The sequence below is a fragment of the Schistocerca nitens genome, chromosome 2, assembly GCF_023898315.1.
Source record: "Schistocerca nitens isolate TAMUIC-IGC-003100 chromosome 2, iqSchNite1.1, whole genome shotgun sequence".
Classification (NCBI taxonomy): Eukaryota; Metazoa; Arthropoda; class Insecta; order Orthoptera; family Acrididae; genus Schistocerca; species Schistocerca nitens.
The window spans coordinates 836,234,243-836,251,610 of NC_064615.1; positions in this window are offsets into that span (position 1 = coordinate 836,234,243).

A 17,368-nucleotide genomic window follows, 5' to 3' on the forward strand; every position below is an offset into this window, starting at 1 on the left:
TTATTAAGTTGAAAGGATTTTCCAGAATCCTGCTTGAAATTCCATCAACACAATATGTGCTTTTGTTTTTTAGAATTTTTATAATTCCATTAATATCAGTCAAGGATGATGGTGCTATGTCTAGTTGCTAGTGGAATGACATTTTTGCTATATTCTCTTGATTCTTCAACTGAACCATTTAATCGTAATTTCGGTACTACATTTAGAAAGTAATGCTTAAAAGTATTTGCAACTTGTGAATTATCAGTCACAACATTGTCATTTATTTTAATTGTTATGTTATGTTGCGCACTGTCTGGCTGTCCTGTCTGTCCCATGTAGTTTCAATCTTATTATTTGTATTATTTGTTTCTGTGAGGACGTGCATACTACTGGACATTTTAATGACTTTCCTTAAATACTACGGTATTTATTCTAGTTTGTGTGTAATGTCGGGTCTTCACTTGCTCTGTTCTTTATACAGGGTGTTTCAGAAGTGATGGTCAATAATTCACACATGGAAAGTACAGTCCAACTGTAGCTAAAAAGCGCCAGCAAACATGGGTCCGCAAATCAACCGTTGCCGATGTATCGCATTAATTCGAGTTGGGAACCACCTGTAAACGTCACTGGATACCACGGGTCGACTAACTGATTGATTACACGGGCGTAACTACTTCTCTTTCCCCCTGCGTACACTGTGCCATACCGTCCTCACAATCAGTTACGAACGTGAAGGCACCTTCGACAGAGATTAAATCATTGAAGAGTACGCTGGCATGCACTTCACGTATTATAGCAAAGAGAATGGTGCCCTTGAGGCTGCACGGTTGCATGAAGAAGCTTTCCTTTTGCGCACGCAGTCCGACAGGCGGACATTTAGCCGGTTACATTAGGGCCTTAGAGAAACCGTGAGTTTCGCACACCATGTACGACGAGGTCGATCCAGATCCATAACACACGATGTTGAGGGAAGGGTGTTACGCATTGTACACGAACGTCCGAGCACTTCAAGGAGGATTGTTACCCAATAACGTGTCCTGAATCATGGCATTGTGTGGCGGATTTTACATCGGCAAGTACTCTACCCATATCATTCCCAGCGAGCGCAAGCTCTCAACAATGAAGACTTCCTTCCTAGAGAGAACTTCTGCCAATGGGTGCATCAACATTATACCCTGACTCACCTGTTTGCAAGTAGTATTTTGATCACGGTTGAGGCTGAATTTTTAACTGCCATAACTGTCACATCTGGGGGAATGTCAATCCTAATGCAACATACGTATCACGACATCAGCAGCGTTATTCGTTGAACGTCTGGGCAGGACCTCGGAGACTGCATAATTGGACCAAACTTCCTACCACAGAGACTAACCGGACAGCAATACTGCGGACTGTACTTCCAGATGTACATCATGATGTTCCGCTGAATCAACGCCTGAATATGTGGTTCATACAAGACGGTGCTCTAGCACATTTTCATTTATGGTTGCGCCGGCTTCTAACTCGGACGTATGGTCAACATTGGATAGGTAGAGGTGCGAGGGGGCTGTGCCATGGCCTCCAAGGTCTCTGGATTTAAATCCCGCAGATTTCTGTGTATGGGGTTATGTCAAAAGCCTGGTCAAATCTCTTGAGGAACTACGCTCTTCGCACTCAGACAGCATGGCGAGATAGGAGGGAGAGGGGAAGGGTGCAATCAGGTGACAGTGGTCTGCATGTGTGCAAGAGCTCTGCACGCATGCAGAAATCTTTGCCATCACTGTCTTAGCGTCTCAGAAGAGACCACCGCCTATTCTCATTAGCACCTGTACTACTTTGCATTCGACAGGATGATCGATAGTCCGTCTAAGTAACAAATGTAATACATATTGGAGACTCAGGAAGAATGAGAAGGCATATGTATTGAATAATAGCCTTTCAACGTCTATAGCAGCTTGATCATCCTTATAATTTAACTACCTGCAGAAGTTGCAACAGGTCCTACATCCACAACGGTTGCTCAAAGTAGTGTCCTCCAGCTTTTCTGCTGACATGACGAGGTCGCACACAGTTCTGGGGTAACTTTTCGGCCAACCCCAATGTGTGGATGATTCCCGACACTTCATAGGTAGCGAGAACTCTTGGAAGATACCCTATAGTCTCAGCACCCGTAAAATACAAATATCTTGTCTCGTGACTCCATAAGAAGGTATCAAGTACGGTCAGATCAAGAGGACGAACTGGTCTCCTCTACACATCTACCTTTAAGGTGTTTAAAGTAAGCTGGTGCCCCAAGGTGTTGGAGCCACTTAACGTGCACAGACATCAGATGGGATACTTTTCAAAATAGTGGGCAGACACTCACAAAAGCTGTGTACACTGGTGCAGTTCTGGGTTCTCTAGCATACAGTGATAGCAACGAAATACATAATGAAATTTAATACGACGTAGTTTTTTGTACTCCACTGGGACACAACACATTTGACTTCGGAATTTCCAGTTATGCTGTTACCGAATCAGAGTACCGTATTTGAAGTTGATACGTTTGACTCTTGTTCTTGAAAGTGTTGAACATCAACTCGCGCTTCGTATTTGAGAAATCCTAGTGTTCGAGATTCTGCTGCTCTCTGTTTTCCTTCTCATATCGCTGTAGCACTCAGCACTAGAAGCAACAAGGCAAGAAGAATGACATTCAATCCCTTAGCCATAGCCGGCCGGGGTGGCCGAGCGGTTCTAGGTGCTACAGTCTGGAACCGCGCGACCGCTACGGTCGCAGGTTCGAATCCTGCCTCGGGCATTGATGTGTGTGATGTCCTTAGGTTAGTTAGTTTTAAGTAGTTCTAAGGTCTGGGGGACTGATGACCTCAGAAGTTAAGTCCCATAGTGCTCAGAGCCATTTGAACCTTAGCCATAACAACTATTAACAGCACCACATATCGTGCCATATACTCTGTTGTTTCCGCCGAATAATATGGATCCATAATGTAGTTACATCTTGTCGTTTTTGTTGCTGTTGTTGTTGCTGTGGTATCTCGAACGCTGCCTTGATGAGCTCTGCACGTCAGTCTAACCGATGCAAGCATCTTCACCTCTGTATAAGTCTTCCCATCTGTATCCAGCTGAAGATATTTACTGAAATCAAGCCTTGGTCTCCCTTTAAGATTCCCATCTTCACCCCAAACACAATTACATATTTCCCACTATTACTAACCTGATGATTACTTGATGTCTCAGTATGTGCACTATCAAGAAAATCAGTTTTTTGTTCCAGTTATGTCATAAATTTCTTTTTACTCGATTCAGTATCTTCCAATTAATCCCATTTACCCATTTAATCCTCAGAATTCTCCTACAGCAAATTATTCTGTTCTCTTCTTGTCTGAAGTGCCTATCGTCCGCGTTTCACTGCCACACAAGGCTGCTCTCCGACCAACTGCTTGCGAAAAAGACTTCCTGGCACTTAAATTTGTATTTGGCATTAACGCATTTCTCATCTGCACAAGCAATGTTCTTGCTATTGAGAGTCTATGGTTTATACATACTGTGCTTCGAACGTCATCAAGTATTTTGGTCAAATAACAAAACTCATCTACTACTTTTAATGTATGATTGCCTGCTTTAATTCTCTCAGTATTGCCTGACTGAATTCCACCACATTTAATTACTCTTGTTTTACTTTTGTTGATGTTCACCTTATAGCCTCTTTGCAAGGGACTATCAATTCCTTTCAACTTTTCTGCTAAATCATTTGCCGTCTCCAGAGGATTATGGTGTCATCTAAAAACTCAAAGTTATAATTTTTTTTTCTCTGAACTTTAATTCAATTTTCAAATTTCACCTTGGTTTTCTTGCTTAACGTAGAGACTGAATAACATCTGGGACAGGCTACAGAGCCGGATCACCCCCTTGTCAACTATTGCCTCCCTTTTATATCCTTCAGCTTTTACAGCTTTACCATCGTTTGTCTTTAAGTTGCAGGCAACGTTTTGCTCAATGTATTTTATCCCTGCTATCTTCAGAATTGCAGATTGATTTATTCAGTTAACATTACACTTAGCTTAAGGGGAGGTTTACTATCTTTGGCCCGAAAAAAGCATGTTCTTTGATAATTTTTTCCTCGAGATTTGTTATAGATATCAATATCAAATTTGGTCAAAATGTTTACTGATATTTCTTCTACAAAGTGCAATTTTTTCGACCGGAAATGTCGAAGAGCAAAGGCAGAAGTACCGTCGGAACTAAACAAAATGTCGATGTAGACCTCCACGCGCGGTATGTCGCACGTCAGCCGGCTCGTATGAAATCAAAATTGAGTTGACGTTAGGAAAGTATATAAGATTATTTAGGAGTTGTACCTCGCTTAAGTTATTTGGACCATAGGAAACAAAATGGCGACCATTTGAAAAACAATAGGGTTTTTTTCATCGTTGTAAAATTATTTATAGCTGATGGATCGGAATAAAAGCGGGTAGCTTCGTCGGAAACAAAGAATCATGCCAATCGTTTCAGTACATTTGAAGTTACCATTCCGCGCGATAAAAAAAGGTAATTTCGAGAAAAACACGTTTGAAGTTTTGCCTACATATAAATGCAGTATTATGCAACTTACGTTCAATCTGCTATTCCGGATCCATAAACTAGTCCTTCCTCTTCCTCATAACTGGCGTTCTGCTCGATCTGGTCCATCCTGCGCTGCTTCAGATCTGCTCATATGGCCGGTGATAAGCGGTTTTCGGCCACTTGAATCCGGTGGTCGTGCGAATGCTTGGCGAACTGCTTCGAATAGAGTCCCAGGGTGACGTCCATCGTTGTCGTGGTCTTCAGAATTGCTGAATACGCTTGGTTGAAGCTGCTCACTGCCAGGAAAGCAATCTCCACAGTCTTCGAACCAGAATGCAAATGCTTTGGGGGCTAATTTCCATACACACGCGTTCAAACGTTCATTTGAATTTTGTGTGTTTCCTCCAAAGCACTGGTATAATAACTCGTCCTCCGAAAGGGCCTCGTAGATCAGATGAAAAACTTTTTGAACCTCTTTGGAGAGCGGCTGGTCGTGTTGATATTCGTCCAGATGTCCGGTAGCCTCTGCAATGCGCCACTTGCACCAACTAGTTTCCTCAGCCGGACAATTTTGGAGTTGTGGGTGGTTATCCGTCGAAAACTTGTGGAAATACGTTGACCAAATTGCCTTCTTCACCTGTTCCACCGAATTGGAATGCCCTCGGATTGCCAAGCCGTAGTACGTCGTAAGCTCCTTGATGGGCAAGCTCATAGAATAATTTTTCGCGGCTACAAAGTGGAAATTCCCGAAAAAAAAACTGGTGCGTGAAAAAGACCGATTTCAGTCAGGTGCATTTTTTTGTTCAACCGCGAATAACAAAAATTTCCGTTCCGTATTCGGAAAAACTGTTTCAGGGGAGGATTCTAAACACTTTTATGGATTCAAAAATGCAATTAAAAATCGATTTTCTGAACCAAAAGATAGATTAAGACCGACAAAATGATTATATACATCTTGCATGTGTTTTAGGTTCGAAAAGTGAGGCTGTGTCTCCATATTATATTAATGCCCTATCACACGTTCTACACTTTGATAAATTTTACCCTATTATTCAAATAACATTTTGAGTTTTACTCACTTTTTATGATTTATTGAAATCAGTAGACAAAAAAATACTTGTTTGGGTAACATTTTCGCATGTTGCAGATACTAGTCGCAGACTTCCCTTGGACAACGAGGGACACGTCAGCTAGCGGACAGCATACTGTCCGTCCGTGACTAAACGAGCGCATACCACTCGAGTTTCCGTGAGAGAGTGGGGGGGTAGCTCCGCGGCAATTCATCACTGTCACTGCGGTCGCTGGAGGCTCCAGCAGTTATAAGACCACACTCTGCCTCTCGCCGTTCCAGTTTCCACTGCTCCAGCAGGCAACAGGTACTCACAGCATGCGGTGAGCGCCGTATATCAGGCTCCACACAAAGAGCCCGAAATCCCTTTTCATTAGCGTCTCGTCTTCCGGTATGAATCTTACACACAACTCTTTCTTCATTTTTTTCCTTCAGATATTGTCTCCAGTGGACGTCATCTCTAGAGCAACTCGACTGATATTAATGTCGAGACCTGTTCTGTAATTATTTGAGAGCGCCCTCACGTTTTCACTATTACTATCCTCGCTAAATTGTTTCTTCAAGAACGCTACTTTTGTACCTTGCGAAGGAATGTTTTCAGAAGCATTTTTACAACATGGACAAAGAACTACCCTCGGAGTCATCAATCTAACTATTCTGAGTGATTATTTTTAATGGAAAAAGAATGACAGCTATCAGTATCACTCCTGTGCAAAAGGATTGGGACCCACTGATTAGAAAAAGGTGGAAACTACTGACTGAGTGACAGATAAATTACATAAAACAGATTTATAAAAAATTACACAGATCAACAAATTGCAATTGTGATTTACCATGGAACAATTGCCTTTCATCAACGAATATCTCATAAGACCAAATTATTACTCTGGAACATAATTATTCAAACCAACAGTAGTTCGAGATTATTACACTGCTCTTCAAACAATTATAGGTCCAAAAGCAAGTAAGTTGGCCGAATAAAAAATCAGTTGAACTAAATGAAGTTGTTCACAAGAGCACCAAGTAAATTGTTTGAATTGAAACTTTGCTACAAGCTCCAGAACATTCGCAAGTTCCAATCTCTTGGTAGCGTAACTATACACCTGATAATGCTACTCGGTTGCAATTTCAAAAGTATGACTCTGTCTTAAACGTAGGAACTGTTACCAAGACTTAGGTTTTAGCCATCAGTATCTCACACCGGTTGTACTCAGAACACCAGCAAGCAATGGTCACAATCGTGTATTTAGCAAATTCTGCCTACTTGATCTGGCAGCTAGATCAACAGTAGAAATTGTTATTATCAATCAAAATTATTCGAAACGATTCCTTCCGTTTTACAGTGTTCGTTCAGTTTCCAGCTGCCATTACTTACATGCAAATACCCGTCTGATCGGTTTCCAAGTCCTTCATTGAATATACAAAATGTAGTACTCTTGAAACAACGCAGTGCTAGGAAAGGTACTACAGTATTTCACCAATGTATGCGCCCAGGACAAGTTAACATAAATCTGCAGAAAAGAAGTAAATATATTGTATACGTATTTTCTGCAATACCGGCAATGACTACAACTGCCACAGTAATTAAGGTGAACCTAACAGTACGTGCGCAAATAGTAGTTAACGCAGCGTATATCAGTTTTACGCAGATTACCAACACACGATGGAGGCAGCTATGACCAGAGCACAATTAGCAAAAACAATGCATCTGCAGTCGAAGTGTACTTCAAAATATCACATGGGACACAAAATATAACAACTGATTCATGAACAATTACAGAACTTGACAGCAAGAAGCTATAGCCTGTGACACAGTGATAATTACATAGTACCTGAAAAAACTGAGTCTCTAACACCGTTAAGGTAGAAAATTTCTGCATGTCTTATTTGTTCTCAGACATCAATGCTCAGTACGCTCTTGACCATTATACATAACGATATTCAGTAAGGCAGTGCACGGTGCATTCCGCCCAGAGCAGTGGTTCCCAACCTGGCGGTAATTAACCCCCTGAGGGGTAAAATGAAATTTTCTGAGGGGTAAAAAGTAAACGATTCGATTCTGTATGATAAAAGAATATATTGTCCGTTGCAGGCTGTATTGTGCTTTATTAAACTCGTGCTACTGGTTAAGTTCGGCAGGGAGCCATTATCAATCACTTTTGCTATGTCATGTATTACATATAGCGCTCATCACACAATGAGCACGATTTGTACTACATGACATAGCGAATGTTCTTGGTAATGGCTCACGGCCAAAATTAGCTAATAGCAGCATTTTAATATAGCGCAATACAGCATACAACGGACAATGTATTCTTTTAGAAAACATTTAGAGGCTGTAGATCTCCACAGAAGCAAAAAGATTCTGTTTCAGTCACGAAAATAAATTGTTTTCAAAAGATCATTACTATTAACACAATTTTTAAGACTCTAATACTGATTATATAAGTTATCAATAACTACTTTTTCTCAGTTAGTTGTGTTAATGCAGTGGAGCTTACAGGTTCCTCACATAGTTCACCCATTACACACGTATGTTGTGCTTTGTCCCGTACATCGCCGATGATAAAAGTGAAATATATACCTAGAAAATGCTAAAAATCTTAAGAAAATTTCTTTTGCAAATTGTAGATAGTAATTTCAGTAGTCCAGAAATTGCTTCATTGCTCACTTCGAGACAGGTAAATGAATTAATTGATAGTAAGACACAGCGGTAATATATATACCGCTGCACACAGCATTATTATTATTACTATTACTACAGTGGCTGTGACCAGACACAAAGCATTCCTGAAGTTTTCCGTTTTCCACCTGATCAGAAGTAACGAGTGACGCTGTCAAGTGATTTATGAACAGTAAGTACAGTACACACATTCGAACATGGTTGATTATAAATGGGATTGGAATGTGTGATGTCACCACCAGACACCACTCTTGCTAGGTGGTAGCTTTTAAATCGGCCGCGGTCCGTTAGTATACGTCGGACCCGCGTGTCGCCACTATCAGTGATTGCAGACCGAGCGCCGCCACACGGCAAGTCTAGTAGAGAGACTCCCTAGCACCCGCCCCAGTTGTACAGCCGACTTTGCTAGCGATGGTTCACTGTCTACTTACGCTCTCATTTGCAGAAACGACAGTTTAGCATAGCCTTCAGCTACGTCATTTGCTACGACCTAGCAAGGCTTCATATTCAGTTACAAGAATGTATTCTGAACAGACAATATTGCGAATCATGTACCGTCAAGAGCGACGTTCATCATTAATGGATTAAAATTAAGTATCAAACTAATTACGTCCGCTTTCTGAATTCTAATTCCTTGTCATGTTCCAGACCTCACGTCAGTATAGTTCTTCCCTCCTCACGCCAGCCTGCGTGAGCTAAAACGCGTGCATTTCGGCCTCCTCTAGTAACACGGTGTTGGCTCTTCTGCCAACACAACAGAATGTGCAGGTGAAGCATGTGCCATAATGGAAAAAAGTAATGCAAGGGAAAGGACAAGTTACACTCTCACCTATTTTTCATAAAGATTTTGTTACAACGTTACGCAACTTGAGCAAGACTCTAGAAAGTTAACGGCCTGAGCAGATGGAGCCTGGTAGGGCGCTAAAAGCATGAGGTGTTTTTATGGTTCTTAGTTTGTAGAAACGGCATGTTGGGGGTTGAAAGCAACTGGCAGTGAGACCATCCTTCAGTATATCGTGCAGGACAGGCCCACAGCCACACAGGGCAGACAGAGCACCCCCTAGTCGAGACAGGTCTCCAGCAGGACAATGCCGCTATACCTGCATTGGCGCCAGCCGAAGGCTGGGCTGAGGGCAACAGTCTGAAGGGATGCATCTACACAGTGAAGTCGTAAACCGGGAATTGTGTGCAGCGCCACGCCTAGTATAAATTTAGAAGTTTTCGTGTTTGCCAATACTGTAAATAGGCCTGTGACCCACTGCCATCGGCTGCCTCGGTATTATAAGAAACTCTGGCATCTGAGAAACGCTTAGAGATAGATTCGTTATGACGCCTCATAGCTAGGACTAACATGCTCCAAGGCATAGGCGGTTTAGAGAAAGATCTTAAAGACTGTATGTGTTTGCTTTTTGCTGCGGGAAGCGAAGCGACTTCGGAGAAAAACATCTTCTCCCTCTGCGAAAACTTAAAAAGGCCAGTAACTGGCGGTTGCTTTTTTTCGAGAGATGCAGATTTCTTAACCCTTGCTCTGGTTCGACATGAGTTTGTGTTGTCATGTAGGAGGGGAGATTTAGCGCCTCTAAAGCCCTGTCATTCTCTCAAGACGGGGTGAAAGTGGTGTCATTCGTGCACTTTGCGGGAAAATGGAATTTTTTTATGTGGAGAGGTAGAAGACACTCGGGTTCTGGACTTGGGTCTGGAAGCAACTTCTGGTCGAAGCTCTGGCATGTGTGGTTGGTGCTTGGGACCTATCCTAAGACCACATGCGAGTTGTGAGACCGGGGATCCTGTGATGAAGATCTTACTGTACCAACAGTGTGACTTCAAACATCTCGGACTACTCGATTGCGAGGGCACACTTATTCCTTTTTGGTTTACCAGTCTTGATGTTTGGAATCCTCGTGTGCTCTGTCGTATAAGATGGCTCTTTTATGAACCCTTATTTACTAAAACGTTTTTGCTTCCATTATGTAATAGCTTTCTCCATAAACATTTTCGCCATAACTTTTGTAAGACTAGTAGTTCTCTTACTAGTTACAATATTTCAATCATAATCCTTCTAAGTGCGACATGGTATAGTAATGACATTCTCCACTACAGCCATAAATAGTTGCTAAAATTATTTCTGAATGTTGGTTGACATCGCGAGTAGTTTCTCTATTATCCATGTAGCCTACAGAATGTCGGTCATTGGCTGCTACAGGATCCTATCACATCACGTGTTGCAAACCACCGAAGTATTTAGAGATAGGAGTTAGTCAGAATCAGTTAGTATCCCCTGCAGCTATTGAGCAACACTTTGTCGTTTCTGCCCGAATTTTCATTCGTAATGCCACTACTGACGTGTATTACTTTTCACAGTACCGCTTCTGTTGCAACATTCTTTATGTAGCATTTCCCGTTTCCAAGGAGCAATTCGTCGTCTTACCTCGGCAAAAACCTTTAACTAAGCAAAAAGTTCAAATCGAAGTCTCTCCCTTATTTGTTTTCTTTAATTCAAACTACTACAAATGAAGGAAGATTACGATTTTCACATCACGTCGACAATGAGACGGAGTACAAGCTCCAGTAGAACGGAGATGGGGGAGGCACACTGCGCGGAGCTGTCGTACAGAATGCAAACATCCCAGCATTTGACTTAGCCATTTCGGGAAACAAAGCAAAATCTACATCTGGTTATTTCGCCGGGAGTTTGAATCCTGCGCATTCTGAGGTGTAGGCAACACCGTGACAAAGCATTAGTTTCGTGCAACAAAACAGGACTAGGGTTTCTTCGGTTTTTCATTCACTCAACAGAACACTGCTGTCGATTTCGTGAGATTACTTGAAATTACTGCTGTTCGTAGACTAAGCTGACAAAACTCATGGGATACCACCTCATATCGAGTCTGGGTAGTACAGCAACTCGACGAGGCTTGGACGCAAGTCGTTGGTAGTCCACTGCAGAAATATTGAGCCGTGTTGCCTCTATAACTATCCATAATTGCGAAAGTGTTGCCGGAGCAGGATTTTGTGCACGAACTGACCGCCAGATTATGTTCTATAAGTCTCCGATGGGTGGCCAAATCATTCGCTCGAATCGTCTAGAATATTCTTCAAACCAATCGCGAACAATTGTGTCCGGTGACACGGCGCACTGTCAGCCATAAAAATTCCGTAGTCGTTTGGGAACATGAAGTCCATGACTGGCTCCAAATGGCCTCCAAGTAGCCAGACACAATCATTTCCAGACACTGATCGGTTCAGTTGGACCAGAGTGCACAGTCCGTTACATGTAAACACAACCTGCACCGTTATGGAGCCACCACCATCTTGCACAGTGCCCTGATGACAACATGAGTCCATGGCTTCGTGGACACTGCGCCACACTGGAACCCTACCGCCAGCTGTTAACAGATGAAATTGGGACTCATCTGACCAGGCTACATCTAGGGTCCAACCGACAAGCTCACGAGCCCAGGAGAGCCGCCTGAGGCTATGTCGTGCTCTTACAAGGGAACCTCCCCATCGCACCCCCCTCAGATTTAGTTATAAGTTGGCACAGTGGATACGCCTTGAAAAACTGAACACAGATTAATCAAGAAAACAGGAAGAAGTTGTGTGGAACTATGAAAAAAATAATCAAAATATACAAACTGAGTAGTGTATGTGCAACATATGCAACATCAAGGACAGTGTGAGATCAGGAGCGCCGTAGTCCCGTGGTTAGCGTGAGCAGCTGCGGAACGCGAGGTCCTTGGTTCAAGTCCTCCCTCGATTGAAAAATTTAATTTCTTTATTTTCGCAGTTATGATCTGTCCGTTCGTTCATTGACGTCTTTGTTCACTGTAATAAGTTTAGTGTCTGTGTTTTGCGACCGCACCGAAAAACCGAGCGATTAGTAGACGAAAGGACGTGCCTCTCCAATGGGGACCGAAAACATTTGATCGCAAGGTCATAGGTCAACCGATTCCTCTACAGGAAAACACGTCTGATATATTCTATACGACACTGGTGACGGCATGTGCGTCACATGACAGGAATATGTTGTCGACCCACCTAACTTGAACACTTGGCGAATGGGTAAAAAGATTCTTCTACCTTGCCCGATTTAGGTTTTCTTGTGGATGTGATAATCACTCCCAAAAAAGTGATGAAAACATAAGAGTTTGCCACATAAACTGCAAAAAATGACTGCAACAGTCGCACAGTTTTCCCTGTGCTCTGTCAAAACACATGTTTTTAACGTTTTGAAATTTTTCCGTGTGTAGACCGTCAAATCCTGCATATGTCCAAGCAAATCTGAACATGTCCTGGAATTTTGGAGAGCGAAGTTGATTGTGTCTGTGTGCCTGAACTTTGATAATTGTCTGAAAATAAAAAATTAAAATTTTCACTCGGGGGAAGATTCGAACCAAGGACCTCTCATTCCACAGCTGCTCACGCTAACCACAGGACCACGGCGCCACTGATGTAGTATTATCCTTAATGTTATATATGTTGATCATGAACTACTCAGTTTGTATATTTTGCTTATTTTTTTCATAGTTTCACACAACTTCTTCCTGTTATCTCGATTGATCTGTGTTCAGTTTTTCCAGGCCTATCCACTGTGCCAACCTATAACTAAATCTGAGGGGGGTGCGATGGGGAGGTTCCCTTGTTAGCAAAGCCGCTCGCGTCGCTCGTCTACGGCCATAGCCCATTAACGCCAAATTTCACCGATCTGTCAAAATGTTAAAAAAAATGTTTAAATGTGTGTGAAATATTATGGGACTCAATTGCTAAGGTCAGCAGTCCCTAAGCTTACACACTATTTAACCTAAATTATCCTCAGGACAAACACACACACACACACCCATGCCCGAGGGAGGACTCGAACCGCCGCCGGGACCAGCCGCACAGTCCATGACTGCAGCGCCCGAGACCGCTCGGCTAATCCCGCGCGGCTCACCGCACTGTCCTGATGATTATATTCGCCGTACGTCCCACTTTCATTTCTGCGGCTATTTTAGACAGTGTTGCTTGTATGTTAGCAATGACAACTGTACGCCAATGCCGCTGCTCTCCGTAGTGAAGTGAGAGCAGTTGGTCACTGCGTTGTCCTTGGTGAGAGGTAATACCTGAAGTTTAGTATTCACGACACACTCTCGACACTGTCGATCTCGGAATATTGAATATCATAACTGTTTCGGAAACGGAATGTCATATACTTCTAACTACAACTACCATTCCGCGTTCAAAGTCTGTTAATTCCCGCCCTGCGGCCATAATCACGTCGGCAACCTTTTTACACGAATCAACTGAGTACAATGAGTACAAATGACAGCTCTGCCAATGCACTGCCCTTTTATACATTGCGATGTAAGTGAATAAATGAATTCTCAGACAGTATGAATTTTCTAAATGGCGGCATGGTTCGCACCAAATGGATTTGAAACTTTTATGGCACTGCGGTTTCAGATGTTTTGCTGTTTTAGTAGTAGTACCAGCAGTAGTAGCAGTGGCAGCAGTTTCATGGTATCACAGTTGAAAAATCGTAATTCGTGTGCACACTCATTCACGTGCCTAGAAGTCTAGTTTGACAAATATGGGACATGTAGTGGTCCGTGACCTCGTAGTAGAAATCATCCCCGAACTTGTCTGAAATAGGAAAACCATTGAAAACCTATACCAGGATGGTCGGGTGGAAACTCGAGTTCATCCTCCTGAATAAGAGAACAGTCAGTAGTCTGTTTAAAACAGAGAGAGTTATTTAATAAAGTGAGAAGCTAGTGGTAAAAAGTTCATTCATTTCTAAAAGTTGATCACCTCACACATGACACATACCGTACATACATTATTTCTAATAAAAGAATACATTATCCGTTGTAGGTTGTATTGTGATTTATTAAAATTAACTAATTTGGAATTTCGCCGTGTCATGTATTTCATATGGTATTGCGCTCATCACAGTATGTTATACGTGACATAGCAAATGTGCTTGATAATGGCTCGCGGCCGAAATTAGCTAATAGCACAATTTTAATTAGCTATTAGATGACAACAAGATCTTGGCAACGATATTTGGTTTCCATTCTCTGTATCGCAACTTCATATTTGTTTGCCTGAAGGACAGAGTGACTATCTCTTCATAATGAATGTCGCCTCTAATTAATCACAAGAAAGGCACTACAGTAGCGTAACGTAATTGTAGGCGTTAGAAAATGGTATAATCGCTGAAAAATAACTAACACAAATAAAGTTTAGAGATTCATCCAACTCTGGAACCATGCTGTCATGGAATGACTAAAAGCATGAATAATTGAAAGAACAAAGGTTCACTGATAGAAAAAAAATCCGAACACCAAGAAGTAGTTGTGGGACATAAACGAGTGTTGGTAGGTGTGTTTCTACATCTGGAAGATGACGTCTATTCAGATTTCGCGCCTGTCACATTACAGTTGCGTGTAGTAGCGCCACTATGGGGATGCGCAACAGGCTTGCCTTAAATACGCGCTGTAACGGTCGTCAGCGATAGTTACCTCTGAGACAAGACGTAGCACGTTGTTGTGTCTCAAGAATGTCTTTAAGACGACGAAGCCGCCATTGTCAACATCTCAATGAGTTTGAACGAGGTCCTGTAGAAAGAGTTGAAAGGAATGTAGGCACTGTACATGATGGCTGGCAGCAGTGAGTAAGGGAAGGTACGGTTGAAAGAGGACCGGCCTCGGGACCGCCACGTGGAACTATCGTTAGAGAAGACCGCCGTGTTCGGCCCATGGCTGTGGTGCATGGTACTGCGTCTGCAGCAGCAATTTGAGCAGTAATTCGCACCACAGTGACACAACCAACTGTTACAGGTCGGTTACTTCAAGGACAGCTCCGAGCGAGGCCCCCTGTAGCGTGCGTTACATTGACCCCAAACCACTGCCGTTTGCGACTTCAGTGGTGGCAAGCGAGAGCTCAGTGCAAGGCGGAGTGCATTTTTGTGCGTTTGCTGACGATATCCGGTTCTGCCTTGGTGCCCGTAATGGCATTATGTTGGTTCGTAGGAGGCCAGGTGTACGCCTGCAACCAATTGCCTGTAGACACACTGGACCTATACCTGGGCTTCTGGTCTGGGGTCCCATTTCGTATGTTAGAAGGAGCACTCTCGTGGCTATCCCAGTCACCCTTAATCCCACTCACCCTTACCGCAAATTTGTTTGTTACTCTGGTAATATTAGACCTGTTCTGCTGTCATTCATTAACAGCCTTCCGCTTTTTTTCTTTTTTTTTTCAGGGTGCCAACATATTGCCTTGGCTTTTTCGATCATTGTATCTGTCTGCAGACGAGCACATATGGGACACCATCAGACGACAACTCCAGCGTCATACACAAACAGCATTAACTGTCTCTGTTGTTAGTACGCTGTTTAGGTTTTTATGTTGGTAACGCCACGTAGCGCTCTGTATGAAAATCACTAATTGTGCTGTGTGCAGTCTGTGGCTGGTTCGCATTGTTGGAATATTTGCTAGTGTTGGGCACTTTGATGTTAACAGCGCGTAGCGTTGCGCAGTTCCAGGTGAGCCGCCAGCAGTGGTGGATGTGAGGGGAGAGACAGCAGTGGTGGATGTGGGGAGAGAGATGGCGGAGTTTTGAGAGCGGATGATCTGGACGTGTGTCCATCAGAAAGAGTAAATTTGTAAGACTGGTTGTCATGGACTGATATATATTATGACTTTTGAACACCATTAAGGTAAATATACTGTTTGTTCTCTATCAAAATCTTTCATTTGCTAAGTATGCCTATCAGTAGTTACAATCTTTTATTTAGCTGGCAGTATTGGCGCTCGCTGTATTGCAGTAGTTCGAGTAACGAAGATTTTTGTGAGGTAAGTGATTCATGTTAGGTATAGGTTATTGTTAGTCAGGGCTATTCTTTTGTAGAGATTATTGGAAGTCACATTGCGGTGCGCTAAAAATATTGTGTGTCAGTTTAGTGATGATCAGAATAAGTAATGAGAGAAATGACTGAGTACTTTCAGTTTTGCTCATCTGTTTGAAAATCAAATAACGTAAGAGGTTTATCAGCACAGTCATTTATAATTGTTCTAAGGGGACGGTTCACTACATTGAACGAACAAGTGCAGCAGGTATGGAACTGAATCCAACATACTGATACCCGGTATCTGTAAGGCAGAATGCACGCACAATCGCGTGCTTGAATTCAGCATTCTGGCCGGTTGTTAATGTACCAGAATTTCACATTTACAAAGGTTTTTCACGCACTTACATTAACTTGTGAACTTGCAACGTTAATCACTTAAATATGCTACTTTACATTAATTACTTTTTGGCGCCGGGTCTTTTATCCGTCAGTGTGTCAATGAACACTGCATTAAATGCATTTCTTCTGAGGAGAAAATCGAGAGGAACACGCCTAAGCTTTCGTTTCATTTTTTTACGCGTGTCCGTGATGTCGGTTTGCGCTGGGTGCATTAAGACGGCCAGCGAGAAATAGGCCAAAGAGGACGCTGTTAGCCGCTGCGGTAAGCAAGCAGCGAACAGCTCCCAGGCCGAGTTGTAGCCAAGTGTGCAGAGCGGCGCGACGAAGTGTGGCACAAGTCCTCACAAAGCGGCAACTTCCGGCCAAACTTAGCACCACAGCAGTTTAGTATTCAGGCGGTGGCGCCCGCTTAGTGGTCACGGAAACAATTACTGCAACTCACTCACCCCCCCCCCCCCCCCCTCCCCAGCCAGGTAAGTCGACAAACTTGGACACCACCGTTCAGGATTTCCCGTCTCCCTCCCAAGCTATGCACTTGGGTCAAGACCAGTAAGGAAACTTGTATCCTCCCAACGCTACGAGAATTCTGATTTCATGTCTGTCATGTAACTGTATCAATGCTCGTATTTATTGTAATCTGTGATTACGTGAACTTCAGAACTTTCTGAACGTTTATTTGATAGACAATACCTACCTATAAACGTACGTAAGTCTCAAGGATTTTCGAGTATGGGAACTATTGATAAAGCAAATTATTGACTCCGACTGATCAATAAAATAATAGGAAACTTCACTTTATCTACAAAAGAGACTGCATACAAAGCGGTTGGTGGTGGAAACGTCGCAGGCTTCTTTCACTGGCGA